Consider the following 23,536-nt stretch of genomic DNA (forward strand, 5'->3'; position numbering starts at 1 on the left):
ACGTAGTTGCGAGAAAGGGTACCTGTCAGGTGCCACCCATAAATGTGGACCAGAGTGAGTCTCAGAGTGAGGCCTTATCTCGGACAACTCAGACTCCGCCTGCTCTAGAGGAACCCAAAAGGGGTGCAATATTCCCAATTCCTCCACCTGATGCCCTTGACCAGGAGATGCAGGATGTCATGCGATTATTGACTCGATTAGTGGCTGCTCATGCCCAACGTCAGGGTGCGGGTGTTTGACCTGCTTAGAGGTTAGATAGTGCGAGGGTTCGTAACTTTATTAACCTGGATCTTCAGGTATTTACAGGATTTTATTCGGAGCAGGACCCACAAAACATCATAGATCAGATACACAGGACGCCGAAAGTGATGCATGCTTCTGACACTGAGGCAGTAGAGTTGGCCTCTTATAGATTGCAGGATATTGTTGTTTAGTGGTATGAGACTTAGGAGCGGTCCAGAGGACTGAATGCACCTTCGACAGTATGAAAGGATTTCTCGGAGGTATTTTTACATAATTACTTACCAGTGGAAGCTCAGATCGATAAATATTTTGCTCTCTGAAAGGGAAGTATGAGTGTACGGGAGTATAGTCTTCAATTTGATTCTCTAGCCAGGTATACTCCTTTGGTTGTGACTAAAATGAGGGACCGGGTACATTGGTTCATGATTGGGCTTGGACTACCCTTGATTAAAGTGTATGACGACCTCGTTGCACGAAGGAATGGATATTCTTCCAGACAGGCATACGCTGAGGGATTAGAGGAGCGCAAGCAGCAGTAGCAGGCAAACCAAGATCGTGATAGGGGTCAAAGTAAGAGGGACAGATTTGCAGGTTCTTTAGGAGACTCTCTAGGTGGCTTCAGGACACAATTCCCTAGTCTCCCAGTTAATCCAGCGGCTAGTACACCCTCAAAATTTCAAAGTCTGAGGTTTGATTAGTATGCATATTCGGGACCAAGTTAGAGCTCGCAAGCATCAGACTCCTAGTATCGTAGTGACTCTAGTCAGATGAGACCACCTTTCCCAAAATGTGATTAGTGTGGTAAGGCACATTCTGGACAGTGCCGACGGTGGTTAGATGTGTGTTATTGTTATGGATATCCCGACCATATAACGAGAGACTGTCCGACAAGAGGAGAAGGTCGCATGGCTCAGCCGATCTAATCTATAGCGGCTTCATCATTATCAGTATGCCCTCTTAGGAAAGATTCCCTGATGTTAGATGGATGATGTAGGGGTAGAGGTAGAGCGTCTAGCTCAAGCAGTTATCAGAACCGCATCTATGCATTGGCGGGTCGCCAGGACCTCGAGTCATCCCCTGACATTGTTACAGGTATATTATCTGTCTCTTCACATGATGTATATGCATTGATAGATCCAAGCTCCATTTTGTCATATGTTACTCCATTTATTGCTAGTTAGTTTGGTATAGAAATCAAGTAATTGAATAAGCCATTTATGGTGTCCATGCCAGTTGGTGATTCTGTGATTGCTAGACGTGTCTATCGGTGTTGTGCGATGGTAATTTGTAGCCGTCATACCCAAGTGAACCTAGTGGAGTTAGAAATGTTTGACTTTGATGTTATTATGGGCATAGACTAGTTGGCGTCGTGTTATGTTAACGTAGATTTTCAGACAAAGATTGTTAGATTTTAGTTTCCAGGTGAGCACGCCTTTGAATGGAAGGGCAATGCTGTGACGCCTAAGGGTAGGTTGGTTTCCTATCTTAAGGTGAGGAAGATAATCTCTAATGGTTGTATATATCATCTTTTTTGGGCTAGGGATGCTAATGCTGAACCACGAACCCTTCAGTTAGTTTCGATGCTTAATGAGTTACCCGATGTGTTTCTAGATGAGCTTCCAGGTCTTCCCCTAGAAGAAGATATTGAGTTCAGTATCGATGTACTTTCGGGCACCCAATGGATATCTATTCCCCCTTATAGAATGACTCTCGCTGAATTCAAGGAATTGAAAGAGAAATTGAAGGACTTGCTAGAGTAAGGATTTATTAGCCCTAGCAATTCACCTTAGGGTGCACTGGTATCGTTTGTACAAAAGAAAGATGGCTCGTTGCGGATGTGTATTGATTTTCGGCAGCTGAACAAGGTCACCATCAAGAACAAGTATCCCCTTCCCAGAATTGATGATTTATTTGACCAGTTGTGGGGTGCGAACTGCTTCTCAAAGATCGACTTAAGGTCATGGTATTATCAGGTAAGGGTAAAAGAGAAGGACACTCCAAAGACGGCCTTCAAGATGAGATATAGACATTTTGAGTTCCTAGTAATGTCATTTGGGCTGACAAATGCACCAACGATCTTTATGGATCTGATGAATGATGTATTATGTCCTTTTCTTGACGTGTTCATGATGGAGTTTATCAATGATATTCTGGTGTATTCTCGCTCGAAAGTATAGCATGCACCGATATTTTGGTGTTTTCTCGCTTGGAAGCATAGCATGCAGTGCGCATACGGAGGGTGTTACAGACACTTTAGAACCGTAAATTGTATGCTAAATCTCTAAGTGTGAGTTCTTGTTGAACTCGGTGGCCTTTCTTGGTCATACAATCTTAGGGTGGACACTAAGAAGATTGAAGCGGTAACGAATTGGCCGGCCCCCCGACTCTTTTAGAGATCTGTAGCTTTCTATGTTTAGTAGGGTATTATCGGAGGTTCATAGAAGTGTTTTCTACTATATCAACACCATTGATAAAGTTGACACAGAAAGCCATTAAGTTTCAATGGTCTGATGCTTGAGAGTGGAGTTTCCAAGAGTTGAAGGATAGATTGACGTCAGCACCAATTCTTACTCTTATGCTATATATAGTGATGCCTCAAGTACAGGTCTAGGATGTGTGTTGATGCAACATAGTATGGTGATTGCCTATGCTTCAAGGCAATTGAGGAAACATGAAAAGAACTGCCAGCACATGAATTGGAGATAGCGGAAGTGGCGTACACTTTTTAAAAATTTGGTGACATTATTTATATAGCGTTCATGTAGATATCTTCACGGACCATACGAGCCTTCAATAAATTCAAGCAGAAGTAGTTGAATTTGAGGCAACGAAGGTGGATTAAGTTATTGAAATACTATGACGTTGTTATCTTGTATCATCCCGGCAAATCCAATGTCGTAGCCGATGCTCTTAGCTCAAGTCCATGGGCAGTTTAGTGCATGCGAGATCCCAAAAGAAGGAATTGACTAGAGAGCTTTATCGATTAACTATTTTGGGGGTCCGATTGATAGATTTGGATGACGAAGTGTAGTAATTCAGAATGTAGTAGATTCGTTCCTTATAGACGAAGTAAAAGAGTGTTAGAGCGAAGACCCTGTTTTAGAGAAAATCCGACAGGGTATTCTACAAAAAAAGACCATGGCATTTGAGCTTGATAATGACGGGATACTAAGGTAACAAGGCCTACTGTATGTTCCAAACGTAGCTGGGCTACGGGAGAAGGTTATGACAGAGGTCCATTATTCACGATACTCCATTCACCCTGGATCAACAAAGATGTAGCATAACATTAAGGGGATGTATTGGTAGAACGACATGAAGAAAAACATTGCAGAGTTCGTGTCTCAACGTTCTAATTGTCAACAAGTAAAAATAGAGCATCGGAAGCCAGCCAGATTGATCCAAAACATCGAGATCCTCATGTGGAAGTTGTAATGGTTAACATGGATTTCATTACAGGATTACCTCGCTCATATCGTAACTTCGACTCTATTTGGGTGGTTGTTGACAGGCTCATAAAATCTGCTCAATTCTTGCCAGTAACGACCGCTTATTCAGCTGGAGTTCTAATTGGATGATTGGGTATTCTTGAAGATTTCTCTTATTAAGGGCGTAATGAGATTCAAAAATAAGGGCAAGCTTAGCCCAAGGTATATCAGGCCATATCGAATGATCCAGAGAATAGGTTAGGTAGCTTATGAATTGGAATTGCCTTCAGAATTAGAATCAGTTCATCCGGTCTTCCATGTTGCTATGTTGAGAAAGTGTATAGGAGATACTTCTAGGGTTGTGCCGATTGACGATGTAAAGATTACAGAAGATGTGTCTTACGATAAAGTTCCAGTCGCTATATTAGATAGACAAGTCTGCAAGCAGAGGACTAAAGAAGTTGCCTCGTTGAAAGTTTTATGGTGGATGAAGAATGTAGAACAAAAAATAGGGGAGGTAGAAGAGGAGATGAAGTCTATGTGTCCTCATTTGTTCTCAGCCGAAGATTCTACGTGTTTATGATCTGGTTGAGTATTCTGTTATTATAATGTAAAACCTTGCGCTAACCCTTTTATTTTATGATTACGTAACACTCTGGATGAGGCATAGCATGGCAAAAGGCAGAACTACTTTCATTCAAGGTGAGTTCCTATTGAAGTAAATAATACTTGATGCTTGATAACCATTTGAGCCCTGATTATACCATATAATTTGTGGTACGGCCTTATAGGGTAAGTTAGGACATTTTCTGCTTGTTAATAGGGTTAGATAGTCCCCTTTATAGGGGAGACTGTCGGCATAAAACAATGTGTGGGCTTTTGATAATTGATAAAGTAATTGAACAAAGCTTGACAACTGGTTGAGATAAAGCAAAGGTTCCAGACAATGAAAAAGCAAGCAGTACAGGATGGTTAAAACCGGTCCATAGACATGTTCTATTGTAAAAAAGCTACAGAAAAGAGCATGTATGTGTCTCATGTTGCAAACATGTGTGTTTATAAAAAGAAAAGTGCAATGATCAGATCAAAGAGAGTTAGCCATTACTTGATCAATCACAAGACAGATGCAGACAGAGCAAAAGAGATGAAGATGACTCAGTCACAGTGCAGTTCATCAAAGAATAGAACAACCATTAAAATATGTTCTATCTCAGAAGTCGTCAGGTGCAGTTGTTGAATGAATTAGAAGAAAAGAGATCATGAAGCTGAAAAGGTGAAGATGACTCAGAACTATTTTTTTTGAATTAAAAGAGTTGCAAATAAAGTACATGAACTAGGTCTGCGAACATGTTCTAACGCAGAGCATGAACAAGATCAGAGTCACAGAGCTGGACAAGGCTAAGGACATGATTTATTGCAGCAATGAAGAAATCTAAGTGAAGAAATACAGGCATAGAGCAAAGAGCATGATGCTATGAAACAGGTATATCAACATATTCCCTCATCCATCTCAAAACCAGGCTCAAGATAAAGTCGGAGGAATTAACGAGAAGGGGATGATGAAATAGGTTCGTGAACGTGTTCAATCTCAGAAAGACTAGAGATTCAGAGGCATACAAACAAGGTGGATGAAACAGGTTCGTGAACGTGTTCTAGCACAATTCCTACAGGAACTATGATTTGCAGATTTATTGTAAAGACTTGGCGGTCAAGTTGTAGGATTCATTGTGATAATTAAACATCGTTCTTCAGACTCTTACAAGGATAATGAAGTCGATCCAAAAGGTAAAAATCCTAATATTTCTCATAGGCCTATTTTGTGTTTGCCGACCTGATGTGCACTCAATGTTATAAAAATCTAAGTCTCGCCAAGAAGAAGGTTCGCGCACTCACGAAGAGAGAATTTTGAATATTGACCGATCAAAAGATATATGAAGAATACTCAAGAATCTAGAGTTGCATCCTTAGTGCAAGAAGATAGATGGAAGAAGATGTTCTACTGTATAATGTTTTCCAGTTCTTAAGTCTAGAAACTTGGATTAGGTTGTTTATCGAGTTGTACTTTATCTGATTTATTAGATGCAGTCAAGTTAGTAAAAAAAATGTTTTAAATTCAACTTCAAGTTGGTGATCAACTTGGAGGTTGCTGATTAGTCTAGGGAGATTAGTGAGATAGGGATTAGAGGTGAGTTCCTAGGCAACAGAGTTTGTAACTTGAATTTGCAGAGGCTCACCATTGTAGTGGAGCTTTGGGGAAAATACTACAGAGTTTTAGGTCGTGGTTCTTATCGCCCTTCTTAATCGGGTGGTTTCCACGTAAAAATCACCGTGTCCTTTACTTTCTTGTTCATTATTATTGTACAAACACATATGTAGAATATGCAGAGCAACGTGTTTCTTAGTCGAAAGTCAGGTACTGATCAGGATAAGCAGTTAGGTTGTGTAACTCCAAAAAGTGGTATCGGAGCAAGTTCCCCTCAAAAAGGCTAACACCTTGGGACAAGATAATAATGAATGTTGCACCACCTACAGGACACTCTAAGGGCCAATCAACAAGAAGACAATCAAAGTTCAATGGAGAATATTACTAATGGTGGAAGCCTCGTATCGAGGGTCACTTGCAAGCTGAGGATAACGAGTTATGGGATAGGGTAATCGAGGGACCTAAATATCCAACAAAGAATGCATAATATGGAACTAAGGTAATGAAAGAAAAGGCTGAATATGATGAAAAGGACTACAAGACCAAGAACACTCTAATCTGTGGTGTTAGACTTGAGAAATATAACAAAATCTTAGGATATACAATAGCCAAATAGATCTAGGATGCCTTAGAGACTACTATTGAAGGAATTAGCCAAGTAAGAAAATTTAGAAAGGCTATGCTATCCACTAATTATGAAAATATCAGGATGAAGCAAGGAGAGAAAATTGTTGAGATGTTCACTCGATAAACTTCTATTGTGAATGAATTAACCTCACTAGGGAAGGTCATCTGCAGTAAAGATTCAGTATACAAAATCTTGCAAACCCTACCAAAAGCATTCATATTCATATCCATATCCATATTCATATTCATATTCATAGCATACCCGACCATGAAGGTTCGGTGTTTCACATACCCGGCTATGACAAGGCTCGCTGATTATACATAACTGGCCCTACCAAGGCTCAGTGTTATTCGTACCCAACTGTTGTGGTGTGCGCGCGATAGGTATCATACCCGGCCATATAAGCTCGGTATTACATAATAGTCATACATACTTAGACACGTATACATAAGAGTCCATAAGTATCATCAACATCATTGCCATCATCGTTTTCATTACATCTATCCTTAGAGGATCAACTATCATATAAAGGAGGTACGAGTATCGTGAAAGAATCGAGAATCATGAGCTTCAGTAATTTTAGAGATAGAGTCATTTGGAAGACATTATGGAACTCATGAAAGGATATATATAGCAAAGGAACCATGCCTTAATGAAAGAAGGGTTAGCCTTACATACCTCTTTGGCTTCTTAACTAATTAACGTTCACCGTTGAAGCTTGAATAATCTACATTTAGAAGGATTCATACCATGGTTAAGTCTTAATGACACTCTTAAATTGAAACTAGAATAATTTATGATCTAATGAAAATTGGGCAGCATTTCTCCTATTTCGTCAACTTTCACCATTTTACAAAACAACTCCCAACAACCACAATAACATCTATAATACACTCATAATATCATAATGAAGTAGTCACACTTCATTAATCCTCTAGAATTCATCCTTATGTTCAACTTATGCCCACAACTTCACACCCATTTTAATGCATTTTCATATAATGCTTCCTTATCACTATTACTACCTTCCATAACAAGATTATATCCATATCATACTAAGAATCATAACTCAATATAGTTTACTACTCATAAACATCATAAAAGCTACATTTAGACTTCATTTTCTACTTTCTTCTTCTACCCAAGTTTTGCTACTACCAAACATTCTCATTAACACGAAATAAGAATGGAAACTAACCTTTTTATCCCATAAAAACAAGCTTTGGAGCAGCTATCAACTTGTTCAAAAACCCTAGCTTCAATGCCCAAGAATCTCTAGTAGTCTACTAACCCTAGGAAGACTTCTAACACATGAACACTTTGATTCTTGCCTCTTGATCTTTGTTTTCCTCTTAGATTGGGGTGGAATATGATTGGAGAAGGGTTTTGAGCTCTCAATACTTGTGGAAGATGAAAAATTAAATAAAAGAACAAAGGCCGTCTATTTATACAAAAACTTAAAATCTGCCCGATGGACTTTATATGGACCACTTATACGGTCCGTATAGTATTATACGGTTCGTATAAGTGGACCGTATAACACCACCATGGGAAATTGCATTTCTGTAATGGGTTGAGTTTTACGGACCCCCTTATACAGACCGTATAAAGTTATACGGACCGTATAAGTGGTCGTATAACTCCAGTTATGTGAAACTTTCTCTCGGTTATTCGTTTGACTTCTAATCCTCGTGGAACCTTCTTGACACTTATATAACACTTCATTAACCATAAAATAGGCCCTATAGCAGCCCCTCAAGATATTCAAAATAACCATTAGTTCAATTATAGCGAAAACCTCTCCGAACACGACTTATATTTCACTTCTTTCAACAAACTAAATTTCACATATTCGTATGACTTCAGAATCTTATGGTATGCTTCTCAAGTTATCTAATACCTTCCTTAATCTTATAAGGATTTCATAATCACCATATTCTCACATTAGCCCAACCACAAGGCAACAAGTCCAAAAATTTCCGAGGTGTAACATTCTCGCCCCCTTAGGAACATTCATCCTCGAATGTTAGGTTCTTGGGAATTCTATGAAACATTTCGCCAGAGTTTCCCCTATAATATGGCACTACCATCCTGCAACAACAACCCAAAATACATCGCCCCATAGGGCTACAACAACAACATCAATAGCCATGGCCACACACGACAGGGAAAACCTCAAGGAAAACACTACATACCTGAGGATAATGGCGTCTCTACCTGAGTCTCCTCTGGGGATGAAAATAAATGTCGGTACCTGAACTCATGTCTTCTTTGGCTTCCCAGGTCATTTCCTCTATATTGCTATTCCTCCATAAAACATTAACTGAAGCTACCTCTTTGGTTTTGAGCTTTCGTACTTGCCTATCTAAAATGGAAACAGGGACTTCTTCATAAGACAATTGCTTGGTAACTTGGACATCATCTATTGGTACAATTTTAGAAGGATCTCCAATGCACTTACGAAGCATCAATACATGAAAAACTGGGTGCACTGACTCCAGGTCAGAAGGTAGATCTAATTTGTAAGCATCCTGGCCTACTTTGCGTCTAATCTAATAAGGTCCAACGTACCGAGGGCTAAGCTTGCACTTCTTGCCAAATCTCATGACACCTTTCATTGGCGTCACATTAAAAAATACCTAATCTTTCACTTGGAACTCTAAGTCTCTTCGATGATTATTTGGATAGGATTTTTGGTGACTCTGAGCTGTTAATAATCTATCCTCTATAAGCTTGACTTTCTCTATAGCTTGTTGGACCAAGTCTGGCCTTATCAATTTGGTCTCTCCTACTTCGAACCATCCAATTGGAGATCTACACTTTCGTCCATATAAAGCCTCATACGGTGCCATTTGGATGCTAGAATGATAACTGTTGTTATAAGCAAATTCAGTAAGTGGTAAGTGATCATCCCAACCACCTCCAAAATACAATATACATGATCATAACATATCCTCAAGGTCTAAATGGTATGTTCCGCTTGTCCATCAGTTTACGGGTAAAATGCCGTGCTAAGACTCACCTGAGTCCCCAAACCTCTTAGAAACGTTTCCAAAAATTAGCCGTAAACTGAGTCCCTCTATCGGAGATAATAAACACGGGAACACCGTGAAGTCGCACTATCTCTTTAACATAAAGCTTTGCATAATCCTCTGCTATATATGTAGTTCAGACCAGTAAAAAATGAGCGGACTTCGTAAGTCTGTCCACAATCACCCATGTAAAATCATACTTACGTCGAGAACGTGGTAAGCCTGTAATAAAGTCCATGTTTATTACTTCCCATTTCCAAGTTGGAATTTCTATAGCTTGCAACAATCCGCCTGGCTTTTGGTGCTCGATTTTCACTTGCTCACATTTGGGACATTGAGCTACAAATTCCGCCATATCTTTTTTCATCCTATTCCACCAATATGTTGATTTAAGATCGTGGTACATTTTCATTGCTCCTGGGTGAACAGAATAACGGAAACAATGAGCTTCTCTCAATATTTAGTGGCGTAATCATGCAACATCCGGAACACATAACTTGCCTCGAAATTAGAGAACTCCCTCTCCAGAAATCTCGAATGATGACTTCTCCTTTTGTGGGAATGCATTTTTGTAATGAATTAGCATGGGATCCTCATGCTAACGCTCCTTCACTTCAACCACTAGTGATGAGACCGCTGAATTTTGAATGGTAGCTCCCATATTGCCTGAGTCCACTACTTGAACTCCTAGGCTAGCTAATTGCTGGAGATCATGAGCTAACTTTCTTTTCTCTAGATGAACATCACATAAACTTCCCATAGATCTACGGCTAGGAGCATCAGCCCAACATTTGCTTTCCCAAGATGATACAGGGTGTCAACATCATAGTCTTTCAACAATTCCAACCATCACCGTTGCCGTAAATTCAATTCTTTCTGCTTAAAGATATACTGGAGGCTCTTATGATCTGTATAAATATCAACGTGGACGCCATACAAATAATGTCTCCACATCTTCAATACATGAATCACTGCAGCCAATTCAAGATCATGGGTCGGATAATTTTTCTCATGTTTCCGTAACTTCCTTGAAGCATACGCAATCACCTTGCCATGTTGTATTAACACACAGTCTAGCCCAACGCCTGAAGCATCACAATAGACAACATAACCTTCCGATCTCTCTGGAAGTGTTAGGACTGGGGCAGAGGTTAATCTATCCTTTAGCTCTTGGAAACTACGTTCAGAAGCATCTGTCCATTGAAACTTAGCTGATTTCTGGGTGAGCTTCGTGAGTGGTGTAGAAATAGAAGAAAAACCTTCTATAAATCTCCTGTAATACCGTGCTAAGCCTAGAAAACTACGAACTTCCATAGGGGTTGTGGGCCTTGGCAATGTTTTCATGGCCTCAATATTCTATGTATCTACCCGAACACCATCGACTGAAATAATATGTCCTAGAAAGGTCACTGAGTTCGACCAAAAATCACACTTAGAAAATTTTCCAAACAACTCTCAAGTTTTAAGAACTCCAAGGACAGTACGCAAATGATCCACATGTTCTGCCTCGGACCTAGAATACACCAAGATATCGTCGATGAATACAATCACAAATAAATATAGGAAGGGCCTGAACACATTGTTCGTCAAATCTATGAATACTGCCGGTACATTAGTTAGCCCAAATAACATTACCCGGAACTCAAAATGGCTATATCTTGTTCTGAAGGTTGTCTTAGGGATATCTTTCTCCCTAACTCTCACCTGATGATACCCGGATCTCAAATCTATCTTTGAAAACCATTTGGCGCCTTGTAATTGATCAAATAAATCGTCAATCCTTGGAAGAGGATATTTATTCTTAATCGTCACTTTATTTAGTTGCCGATAGTCAATACACATTCGCAAGGAGCCATCTTTCTTTCGCACAAAAAACACGGGTACTTCCCACGGGGAAGAACTATGCCTAATAAAGCCTTTCTCTAGCAAGTCCTTCAATTGCTCGTTCAACTCTTTCAACTCTGCGGGAGCCTTTCTATAAGGAGGAATAGATATAGGCTTTGCATCCAGTAGCATATCTATAGCAAAATCCATCTCCTGCTCTAGAGAGAGGCTTGGAGGCTCTTCCAAGAATACATCTGGAAATTCATTCACCACGGGGATAGACTGAAGAGTTGGCGGTTCAGCTTCTACATCTTGAACCCAAACTAGATGGTAAATGCAACCCTTTGTGATCATTTTCCTTGCCTCTAGATTGGAAATAAACCTACCTTTCGGGGATGCAGTATTTCCTTTCCAATCTAAAATTGGTTCTCCCGGAAACTGGAAGCGAACCATTTTCATTCTACAATCAACATTGGCATAGCAAGAAGCTAACCAATCCATGCCCATGATAACATCAAAGTCCACCATTTTTAACTCATGTAAATCAACCGTAGTACGATGGTCACAAATCACATTTACATAATTTTTATATACTCGGCTAGCTATTACCGGTTCACCAACGGCTATAGATACCACAAAAGGTTTGATTGACTCCGGTTTGACCCCAAACCGACCCGCAATATATGGAGTAACATGTGACAATGTGGAGCCCGAATGTATCAAAGCATATACATCATGAGAAAATACCGATAATATACCTATGACAACATCAAGAGAAGACTCAAGATCTTGGCATCCAGGCAAAGCATAAATACGGTGCTGAGGACCGCTAGAACTGGGGGCCTTCCCTCTGCCTCTACCATGGCTGACTGGCACGTGTGAACCTTGCCCTATAGGGCGCATAGATGATGAAGACCCGGCTACCAATCCTGAAGGCTGGGTCCTGCCCCTACCACCTACCGAGGGGCAATCGCGCATAATATGGCCCAGCCGACCGCATGCATAGCAAACCTCTGAACCTAGTCGACACTGGCCCCAATCTAACTTCCCACACTGGGAAAATCATGGCACGGGTGGCCTTGCCTGACCTGAGTCACCCCTGAACTGAGAACCTGAAGCCCTAAAACTCTGACTCGGCCTGGAATAAGTAGATCTATGAAATCTCAGGTCTATAAAACGTGGAGGCGCGCTAGTCATAGAATGGCCTAAATGCCTAGAGAATTGCTGTCTTTGGCCGCCTCTAAAATCACTTGTCGGGCTCAAAAATCTAGCCCTCTTGCTACACCCTTTATCATGCTCACGCTCACTCCTTTGCTGTTTTTGACTTTCCTCCAAATTTTGGGCATGGGCTTGAATGCGTGAAATATCCATGTTGTCCTAAAGGGACGCAGTCAAGCACCTATCCATCAAATGTGGCCCTAGGCCTCTCACAAATCGGTGCACTCGGTCACCCATATCCGCTACCATTGCCGGAGCATACCTAGCCAAAGAATTGAAGTGGAGACTATACTCTAAGGCACTCATACTTCCTTGCCTAAGATTCAGTAATTTATCAGCTCTAGCCCGCTGAACCTCATGAGGTAAGTAATGTCAGAAGAAGGAATCCACAAGTTCTTGCCATACCGGAGGAGGTGCATTGGCTCCCCCTGAAGCCATCCAAACTGTATACCACTGAATCGCGACATCTCGCAATCTATAGGACGCTAACTCCACCGACTCAATGTCAGAAGAATGCATTAATCGAAGTGTCCTCAACATCCCATCAATAGAATTCGGAGGGTCCTCTTCCGGCTTTGACCAAAAGAATTTCAGAGGGTTCAAGCTAGTAAAATCACGGGCCCTCGCACTAACAACCCTTATCACCTTGACCTTTACCTTGCCGCTGAGTTTGGGCGGCAACCAACTGAGTAAGTAAGTGAATGGCCTCTTTTACATCTTGGCCTGAAGCATCCGTTTGAGGAGCTAGAGGCGCTGGAGCTGGGGTTGAGGCTCGCTCATGTTCCTTAGAAATAGGAACTGACTGGAAGGACTGGGATTGAGCCGCATTCTGCGATTCACCCTCCTCTACAACCGTTGGCAGTACTCTTTCATCCCGCTTTTCTGCCACTGTCTTGCCTTTTTGGGCTGCCGTAGCCTTTCTCTTTAAAGGCATTTCTGAAATACATAATACACGGTTAAAGAAAGAGAAATCCTTGTGTCATGGCTCTATCGCACGATCTTATGAAGAAAGAAGGTCATTCATTCCTAAAATGCCTGCAGCTTCCTGTTTATAAGTGTGGCGCGCAACACACCCAAAAACAAGACTCTACTAGACACGAATCATAGACACATCCTAGGATATAACTGCTCAGATACCACTTTTGTCACGACCCAACTGGAGGGCCATGACGGGCACCCGGTGCTAACTCACCCGGGCACCTCTTATCGTACTCTCACATTCACATCTAGGTGAGCCACATGGCTTACTCATAATTTACATACATCAAAAGTGCTAATCTTTTTGGGCAACAATGCATTTATATCATCATCAATAACAATGTCCATATCCATATACACAAGCCGATAAGGCTATTAAAATGATATACAAAATATGAGCCGACAAGGCTACAGGACATCTAACCATATAAAACTGTTTACGAGCCTCTAAGAAGAGTATGGGACATAGTATAGGCGGGATAGGACCCCACCATGCCCATATGTATGTACACAAAAGAATAATACCAAAAAGATGTACGTCCGGATGAAATTGAGCTCCTATATGTAGTCCCTGAATAAGAAAGCTATGGATCAAGCCTGTTGTTACACCTCGAAAATTTCCCCATGAGCGTACAATGAATAGACCAACGAAGAGTATGAGTGTACGGTGTTTTACTAAGCAGAGGATGACTACTTATGAGTTTTGAAAATGCGAAAGTCGCAGATTTGCACTTCGGCCCAATTGATCGTAAAATAGAATACGACCCATAAAGTGCTTTACGAATCGTAAACTGCTATCGTCTTTCAACATTCAAAAAATTCAACATTCTGCCAAATGTCTAAATGGTTAAATACGACTCAGAATACGGACCGTAAATCGAAATACGGCCCGTAAACTGTGACCGTAAACCACCATGACTCCAGGAAACCTCTCTGGTTCTGTTATGCTTAAATACGGTCATGAAAGACGGACCGTAAACCAGAATACGACCCGTAAACTAGGTTTACGGCCACTGTGCATTTCGACTACTGTTCATAAAAATCAGATTTTAAGTTAAGTATAAGGGACCCTTTTTCATTCCATTCATTTCATTTTTACTCCACACTTCAAGAAAATCTAGAATACTCTCTAATATTCATCCACAAGAGAAGCAAAGGGAAATCAAGATCAACAACACTAAATCCATGAAATCAAGAGTGTGAAACTCATCAAAGTTCATCTACACCATGAAATTGCAAAGGAAGTGAAGTAGGGTTTTTGGTATAAAAGAGTACTGCTACTCAAGGCTCATTCCTACCACATCTAAGGTAAGTTTTATGACTTTCTCATGATTATTGAAGTATTTATACGTTGAAGCACTTGGGTTGTAGAAGAGTGTAGTAAATGGGTCATAAAATGTGAATACTGCCATAGTTGAATGATAGTTGGTGTCACACCCCGACTTTACTAGGGTGTGATGGGCACCCGACACCATATTCGGAGCCGAGCGAACCCGTTGACTCACCTTACATAGATAATCCGTTGAACCTCTAAATCAGGTATATATAATAAAGCTTACTGAAGTATTTTCCCCTTTTTTTTGCTACTCTTAAATCAAATAAAATCTGTAGCTGTGTAAAACTTATATCATAATACAAACTGACACATCGGCTGATGGAGCCGCTGACAGACTGACTCCCGATACCCACGACTCTATCTGCAAAGTCTCTAACATCGACTCAGAAATTCTAGTACACAAGCTCTGACTCGGCAGCACTCCCAGGACCAAGTGGAATCTACCAACTTCACTGGAACCCCTTCTATACTAGCTTCTGCTCGTCTGGGTGTACCTGCGCGGCATGAAACACAGCCCCCGAAGAAGAGGGGTCAGTACGAGCAATGTACTGAGTATGTAAGGCATAAATAGAAACATAGTAAGAGATGAATATATGAATATTAACTGTATGGAAGCATAGCACATAGCATAAGGTAAAGGAATAACCTGTACATGTGAATATCATAAGATAAGGGAATAACTTGTACATGTGAGTGGCTCTGAGGGAGGATGCCATGCATGCTTATCTTTCCTTTGAAAGGCATTTCTTGTTCGTATATGTATGAAAATAGAACATGTCATGTTGCCGAGGCGTCGGCAGCCGATCCATTTAACCATAATTATTTATATATATCCCGCGTCCGGGATGATATCATGTCAAATACGGATACATGTACCGTGTGTATATCCCAGCGTCTATAGCGCTCTGCCCTTTTTCCCATCTTCCCCGTATACATACATATATACATATATCATATCATAACATGCAGGAGAGCCCAAAGAAAAACTACAACTCTATCGGAGTGACGTAAGGTCGGTAACCTCCGATTATATTGTAGAATCATCATGGTCGTCACGTCTCACCTTGAAGGAACAATTAGATAAGATGAGACTAATGGCAAATAACATAGGATAAGATCATAAATTTCATAAGACGTTGAATCATATGCTTTAAAGTTTTTGAAAGAAAATAGAATTGTTATCAAGGAGTAAAGTTGAGAATAAAGAAATAACTCAATATTCCCATATTCGTATCGAACCCATAACTTAGGATTTTCCAACATGGAACCATTCTTAACATACTAATCATAGACGTTTTCTCATATCTGGCATTATCATTGTCATTATAAGAATCATATTCGTCGTTCTAGTCATAAAAGTTTTCAACTTCTTAAAACTAGGTTTTTGGAAAAATATGGGTATTTTGGAAAACAGTTTGTAAACTATTAGGGAAAGACTTATACCTTAGTGTCATAGGCTTCTAACTTTTGAAGATAAGGAAACTATGGAAACATTCGTAAACTTGCGACATAGAGATCATGCCAAAGAAGGAGAGGGTCGAGCCTTAACATACCTGTGTCGCGCCTTACTAGCTACGCCTATTCGTCCAACTTGTTTGTCTACATTCAAGAAGATTGACATAATCATTAGACTCAGCATCATACACTTGTCTTAATCCTTCAAATGAATTCATTTATAATCAGCCGAAATTTCGGCAGTATCTGCCCTGTAAATACACTATCCCCGAGATTCTAGCTCGGCTAATTTTAATCAACAACAATCCGGGAATTCAACCCGGCCAAACCAACAACAATACCAACAATTATTCCAACAATATCAACAACACTATTATTCATACCAATATATTTCATAAACATCCCACACGATGTTTTTCAACATGCAACAACAATATGCACTTCCTTTCATCCCAATCAAGGAATATAATCTCACCACCACACCAAAAATGTTAGATACCATTTTTATACGCATAAATCAGTTCATCCACACGACCACAACATGTTCAAAACAGTCCATAAATGCAACAACTACAACACGACACTTTATGACCCTTCCTCCATAACTATTTTCATTTTTAAAGCTTGCTAGACCTTCAAATAAATTCAAAATAAGAGATGGAATAAATAACATACCTTAAACATGAAGAAACTCAGCCACATCAACCTTTTTCCAACACCAAGCGTAAGCAAAAGCAAAAACAATCACCTTTCACGGACTAGTTTGGCGTAATCTTGCCAAATTCTTGATTTATTAGACTATAATATTTGGGAGAGGTGTAGAGAATTTTCTAGGAATTTTTAGAAGGTTAATTTGCTGAAAATAACAGATTTATGGGGTATTTATAGGCCCCCTAGGTCGGTTTGACCGACCTCCCCTTGTGGGGCCCGCGGAGCTTCTCTTTTTTGTTTTTTTTGGCAACTTAAGGTCCGGTTACTAAAATGGCCATACCTTTTGATCCCGATATGGTGTGAGGGCCCACGACCTATGGTTGAAAATCTCTTTCAATTATCTACAACTTATATTTCTTGGTGTTTTTCCAAATTCCAAACGTATAATGCCGTTTTCGCCCCTCCAAGTCAGGTCATCCGAAAATGTTTTCTTAAATCATCCTTTTGGAGGGCTTACACTCATTTTGTCTTATGGGTCCTTCTTAGGACTTGCTCAACCTCGCATGTACTACCCATATATCTCTTCATATGTATTTTATAAAGTCCCGATGTGTGGGCCCCACCTTAACTTATGGTTACGAGTGCTATCATCAAGTAACTTGTTAACCGATTTACCCCGTACGATCTCCAAATGTCATATATATACATTCTTATACTCAGATAATATAATCTTTATTACTAATCCTTGTGTAACTTTTCTCTCCCTTGAGCTCATACTATGTCGTCGACAGTCTTGGTAACACAAAAATTTTCGAGGTGTAACAGTTGGATTGAATTATGAATGTTGACTAGTTAGGAGTATAAATATGTTATAAATGACGTGTAGACCATGAAATAGGTGTGATGTATGAGAAAATGTGATGATGAGCTAAAACCCATAACTGTGGAGAAATTGGAGAAAAATGGTGGAATGTGGTAAATGTAGATAAATGACGATTGTTGATACGATATTGTGAGTGTTGTTGTAAATATTTGGTAGTTGAAATGAAACATGGGAAAAGTAGTATAAACAAAGGAAATGTTGCCCAATTTTTCCTAGAAATAGTAGCGCGTTCTTCTCGTCGATTGACTAACGATGGTACGAATTCTCTCTTGAAGGTAGAGACGTGACATCACAGGAAATCAAGCAAACGATCGCATAGTTAAATGGCAAATGTATGTGAGGCTTATCTTTTATTTCAAAAGGCATGAATCCTTCAAGTCTTATATAATCCTTCTACAAAACGAAGCCTATGAGTCCTTCAATATATTGAATTACATATGGATATGATAGTGATGATAACGAGCTCGAGTATGGCGATTCAAGAAATTGTGGCATGATGTTCCTATATGGCTAATGATGTTATCTTTGTTAACACTCGCCTTATGCTCTATTTCCTTCAAGGCGAGGCACGATACTCATAAACGTTCATAATATAATCGCGGGTTCACGACCTTACGTCACCCCGAAATAGTGTGGTTGCCCTCAAAGCTTAACGTATGCTCTTAATGCTAATATATGATATGTCTATAAGATGATTAACAATGCTAGTTTGTAATACGATGATGATATGTATAAGATACCATGAAATGATAAGATGATGCTATGTTGTGAGATGTGTAATAGTGATGTGTTATGATTGATTTTGTGATGATAACATTCCACCGTGCCTATTTGGCCGGGCATGTCCCGCGAATGCGGGATGCGTATGATTCCACTGCGCCTATATTGCCGGGCATGTCACCGCTAATGTGGGCTGCTATGTTTACACCGAGCCTAGAGGGCCGGGCATGATCACCACTAGTGGACGGCATATGAGGATTACCCCTACGCGGGTAATAATGCGGAGTACGATGTGACGATGTACGTGATGAAGTATGTGATGATGTATGTGATGTGATGACATGTGTACTATGATTATTTAAAGTATGTTATATGTACGAAATGTATTTGTTTATTACACTCTTGCAGGCTATATCTTTCTCTTATGGCTCACAGTCCTATTATATTTATTTCATTCTTATCTTACATACTCAGTACAATATTCGTACTGACGTCCGCTTTCTTTGGACTCTGTGTTCATGCCCAGAGGTAGATAGGGAGGTGAGCTCGAGCCAGACTCGTAGGAGTTGTTAGCCGATTGAAAGCACTCCTTTGTTCCGGAGGTGCTTGGTTATTCTTTTGTGTATATTTGTATATGTTGGGCTCAACGGGGTCCTGTCCCGTCTATGCGTTTTGTACTTCATTAGAGGCTTGTAGATACAGGGTGTGCGTTATGTGGTCTCTTAGGGTTACTATGGTATAATTGTATATGTATTGTTTTGATAGCCTAAAGGGCTGATGTATATAAAACTATTTATGTTTACAAATGAAACATGACTTTCTCATGATTCGAGTATCAAAATCGATAAAAGAATAGTTAATGAGCATGATGAGCAGTAGAACGAGCGGTGCTCGGCGGTTAGCCCGATGGAGCCGTGTATAAGATTTTATCCTCCCTAATAATGTGTTGTGATTTCAGAATGCCGTCAAAGGGTAAGACTATAGCCGCCCAGAAGGGCAAGACTACGACAAAGAGGCGGGTAGAAAGAGAGCCTCCGGTGAATATTGTAGAAGGCGAGTCGCAAAATGAGACTCCATCTATCACTTCTTCTACCCCGCCTAACGTGGAAGAGCAAGGAGGAGCTCCAGCTCTAATTTCCGCGCCCGCTGCTTCGGGTCAACAAATGTCTGAGGCCATTCAGTTATTGACACAGTTGATTGCCGCCCAGGCACAGTGGAAAAATACGGGCCCGAATGATCGATCAGCCAGTACTAGAGCCCGTGACTTCATGACTTTAAACCCTCCGGAGTTCTTTGGGTCAAAGCCGGATGAGGATCGGCAAGGCTTTATCGATGAGATGTTGAGGACTTTAAAGATTATTCATGCCTTCGGGACTGAATTCACGAAGTTGGCCTCTTATAGACTCCAGGATGTGGCAGTCTTATGGTATAATAATTGGGTATTATCAAGAGGAGAGAATGTGCCTCCACCCGTATGGCAGGAATTTGTGGATGCTTTTATTCGTCACTATTTACCACCCGAGATTCGCCGAGCTAGGGCGGATAGATTCCTAAATTTGAAGCAAGGAAGTATGAGTGCTCGGGAGTATAGTATGCAATGTAATTCTTTGGCCAGGTACGCCCCGGCTATGGTGGCCGACATAGGAGATCGTGTTCACAGATTTGTGAGTGGTTTGGGACCACATTTATTCAAAGATTGTTTGACATCTTCATTGCAAGATGGGATGAACATTTCCCATATACAGGCCCATGCCCAGAACTTAGAGGGGCGACAACAACCATCGAGGAGTGATCGTGATATGGACAGGAGGCAAAGCAAGAGGGCTAGATCTATGGGAGCTAGCAGTGAGTACAGAGGGGGATCAAGGCAGAATTATTCTACGCAGTCAGGCCAGACGGCGACTAGCGCACCTCCCAGATTTCCAGATAGATGATTTGACCACTCCTTTCGCTCGGGACAGGGTCAGAGCTCGAGGGCTTCAGGTTCCCAGTTTGAGGGTGATTATAGTCAACGGAGACCCCCAGTTCCACGATGTATTCGGTGCCGCAAATTACACTCAGGGCCATGTCGCCAGGACACCGATCCCTGTTATGTTTGTGGGCAGACTGGGCATATGATGCGAGATTGTCCCTCACGGTATGGTAGAGGTGGGGTTAAGCCCATAGGCTCAGCAGTTGGTTCCTCGTCAGCGCGCCCGGTAGGGTAGGGTCCCCAGATGTCAACAGGCCGAGGTAGAGGCAGAGGGGAGCATCTACTTCAGGTGCCACCCAGCCCCGCATATATGCTTTAGCCGGACGACAGGATCTCGAGTCCTCCCCGGATGTGGTTACAGGTATATTGTCTATATTCTCCCGTAATGTGTATGCATTGATAGATCCTGGTTCTACATTCTCTAATATTACTCCATATGTTGCTGGTTGTATTGGGGTGAAACCCGAGTCAATCAAACCTTTTGAGGTACTCACTCCGGTTGGTGATCCCGTGATAGCAAGGAAAGTGTACAAAAATTGTGTCATTGTGATATGTAATCGTCAGACCAAAGCTGATTTGATTGAGCTGAAAATGATAGATTTTGATGTAATCAAGGGTATGGATTGGTTGGCATCGTGTTATGCAAATGTTGATTGCCGCACAAAAGTGGTTCGATTTCAATTATTGGGAGAGCCCGTACTTGAATGGAAGGGTAACACGGCATCCCCAAAAGGTCAGTTTTTTTCCTACCTTAAGGTGAAGAAGATGATAGCGAAAGGCTATATGTATCATCGAGTTCGGGTGCATGACACAGAAGCAAAGTTGCCAAAATTTCAATCTGTTCCGGTGGTGAATGGATTTCCGGATGTATTTCCAGATGAACTCCCAGGTCTTCCCCCAGAAAGAGAAATTGATTTCGCCATTGATGTGTTACCGGACACCGAGCCCATTTCTATTCCTCCTTATCGAATGGCTCAGACAGAATTGAAAGAGCTAAAGGCACAACCGAAAGACTTGCTTGACAAGGGGTTTATTAGACCCAGTTTATCACCGTGGGGAGCGCCGGTCTTGTTTGTGAGAAAGAAGGACGGTTCCCTACGAAAGTGCATTGATTACAGACAGCTGAACAAGGTGACAAATAAAGAACAAATATCCTCTTCCAAGGATTGATGACTTATTCGATCAATTGCAAGGTGCTAAGTAGTTTTCTAAAATAGATTTGAGGTCGGGTTACCATCAGGTGAGAGTTAGAGAAGCGGATATTCCCAAGACTGCTTTCAGGACGAGATATGGCCACTATGAATTCCGGGTAATGTCATTTGGGTTGACTAATGCTCCGGCCGTGTTTATGAAAACTTGATGAATAATGTGTTCAGGCATCTCTTGAACTTATGCGTGATAGTATTTATTGATGATATTCTGGTGTATTCTCACACGGAATCAGAACATGCAGATCATTTGCGAATTGTTCTTGGTATTCTTCGAGCCCGAGAATTGTATGCAAAATTTTCCAAGTGCGAGTTTTGGCTAAATTCTGTGACATTTCTGGGCCATGTTATTTCAGATGATGGCATTCGAGTCGACACTCAGAAAATCGAGGCTGTGAAGACTTGGCCAAGGCCTACGACACCTACAGAAGTCCGTAGTTTTCTGGGGTTGGCAGGTTATCACAGAAGGTTCATAAAGGGTTTCTCGTCCATTTCAGCCCCATTGACGAAGCTAACCCAGAAGTCAGCAAAATTTCAGTGGAACGATGCTTGTGAGCGTGGTTTCCAATAGTTGAAATACCGATTGCCCTCAGCTCCAGTTTTAACACTTCCAGAAGGGCTGGATGGATATGTTGTGTATTGTGATGCTTCCGGAGTGGGATTTGGATGCGTATTGATGCAACATGGGAGAGTTATTGCATATGCTTCGAGAAAACTGCGGGAACATGAAAAGAATTATCCGACTCATGATCTTGAATCGGCTGCAGTGATTTATGCGTTGAAGATATGGAGACATTATTTTTATGGTGTGCACGTCGATATCTATATAGATCACAAGAGTCTCCAACATATTTTCAAGCAAAAGGAGTTGAACCTACGGCAGTGGCGGTGGTTAGAATTGTTGAAAGATTATGATCTGAACATTTTGTACCACCCCGGAAAGGCGAATGTAGTAGCCGACGCGCTTAGCCGCCGATCCATGGGTAGTCTATGTGAAGTCCCTCCGGAACAGAAAGAAATGGTTCATGAGCTCCGCCAATTAGAAAATCTTGGAGTGCGCATAATCGATTCGGGTAATGTAGGGATTGACATCAATGGCCCCACATCTTCGTCTTTGGATATAGAAGTAAAAGAACGGCAATATGAAGATCCTAAATTGCGTCGTTACCGAGACACATCTCATGGAAAAGAAGAATCCTCATTTGAAGTTTCTATGGACGGAATTCTTAGATACCAAGGCAGGTTGTGTGTGCCGAATGTAGCGGAGTTGCGCCGACGAATTCTAGAAGAAACACGTTGTTCTAGGTATTCTATTCATCCAGGTGCAACTAAAATGTATCATGATCTCAAGATGATGTATTGGTGGGATGGCATGAAGAGAGACATAGCCGAATTTGTAGCACAGTGTCCAAATTGCCAACAAGTAAAAGTTGAACATCAAAAGCCAGGAGGCTTATTGCAAGAAATGGAAATACCTACTTGGAAATGGGAAGTGATCAACATGGATTTCATCGTGGGGTTACCTCGTTCACGAGGGAAATATGATTCTATATGGGTGATCGTGGACAGACTCACAAAAGTAGCTCATTTTCTTCCAGTCAGAACTATGTATTCAGCGGAAGATTATGCTAGGTTGTATTTAAAAGAAATTGTGCGACTTCATGGTATTCCGTTATCTATTATTACAGATAGAGGAGCACAGTTTACAGCCAAGTTTTGGAAGTCCTTTCAGGAAGGTCTTGGTACTGAAGTCAAGC

Source organism: Lycium barbarum, chromosome 5 (genome assembly GCF_019175385.1).
Source record: "Lycium barbarum isolate Lr01 chromosome 5, ASM1917538v2, whole genome shotgun sequence".
Taxonomy (NCBI): Eukaryota; Viridiplantae; Streptophyta; class Magnoliopsida; order Solanales; family Solanaceae; genus Lycium; species Lycium barbarum.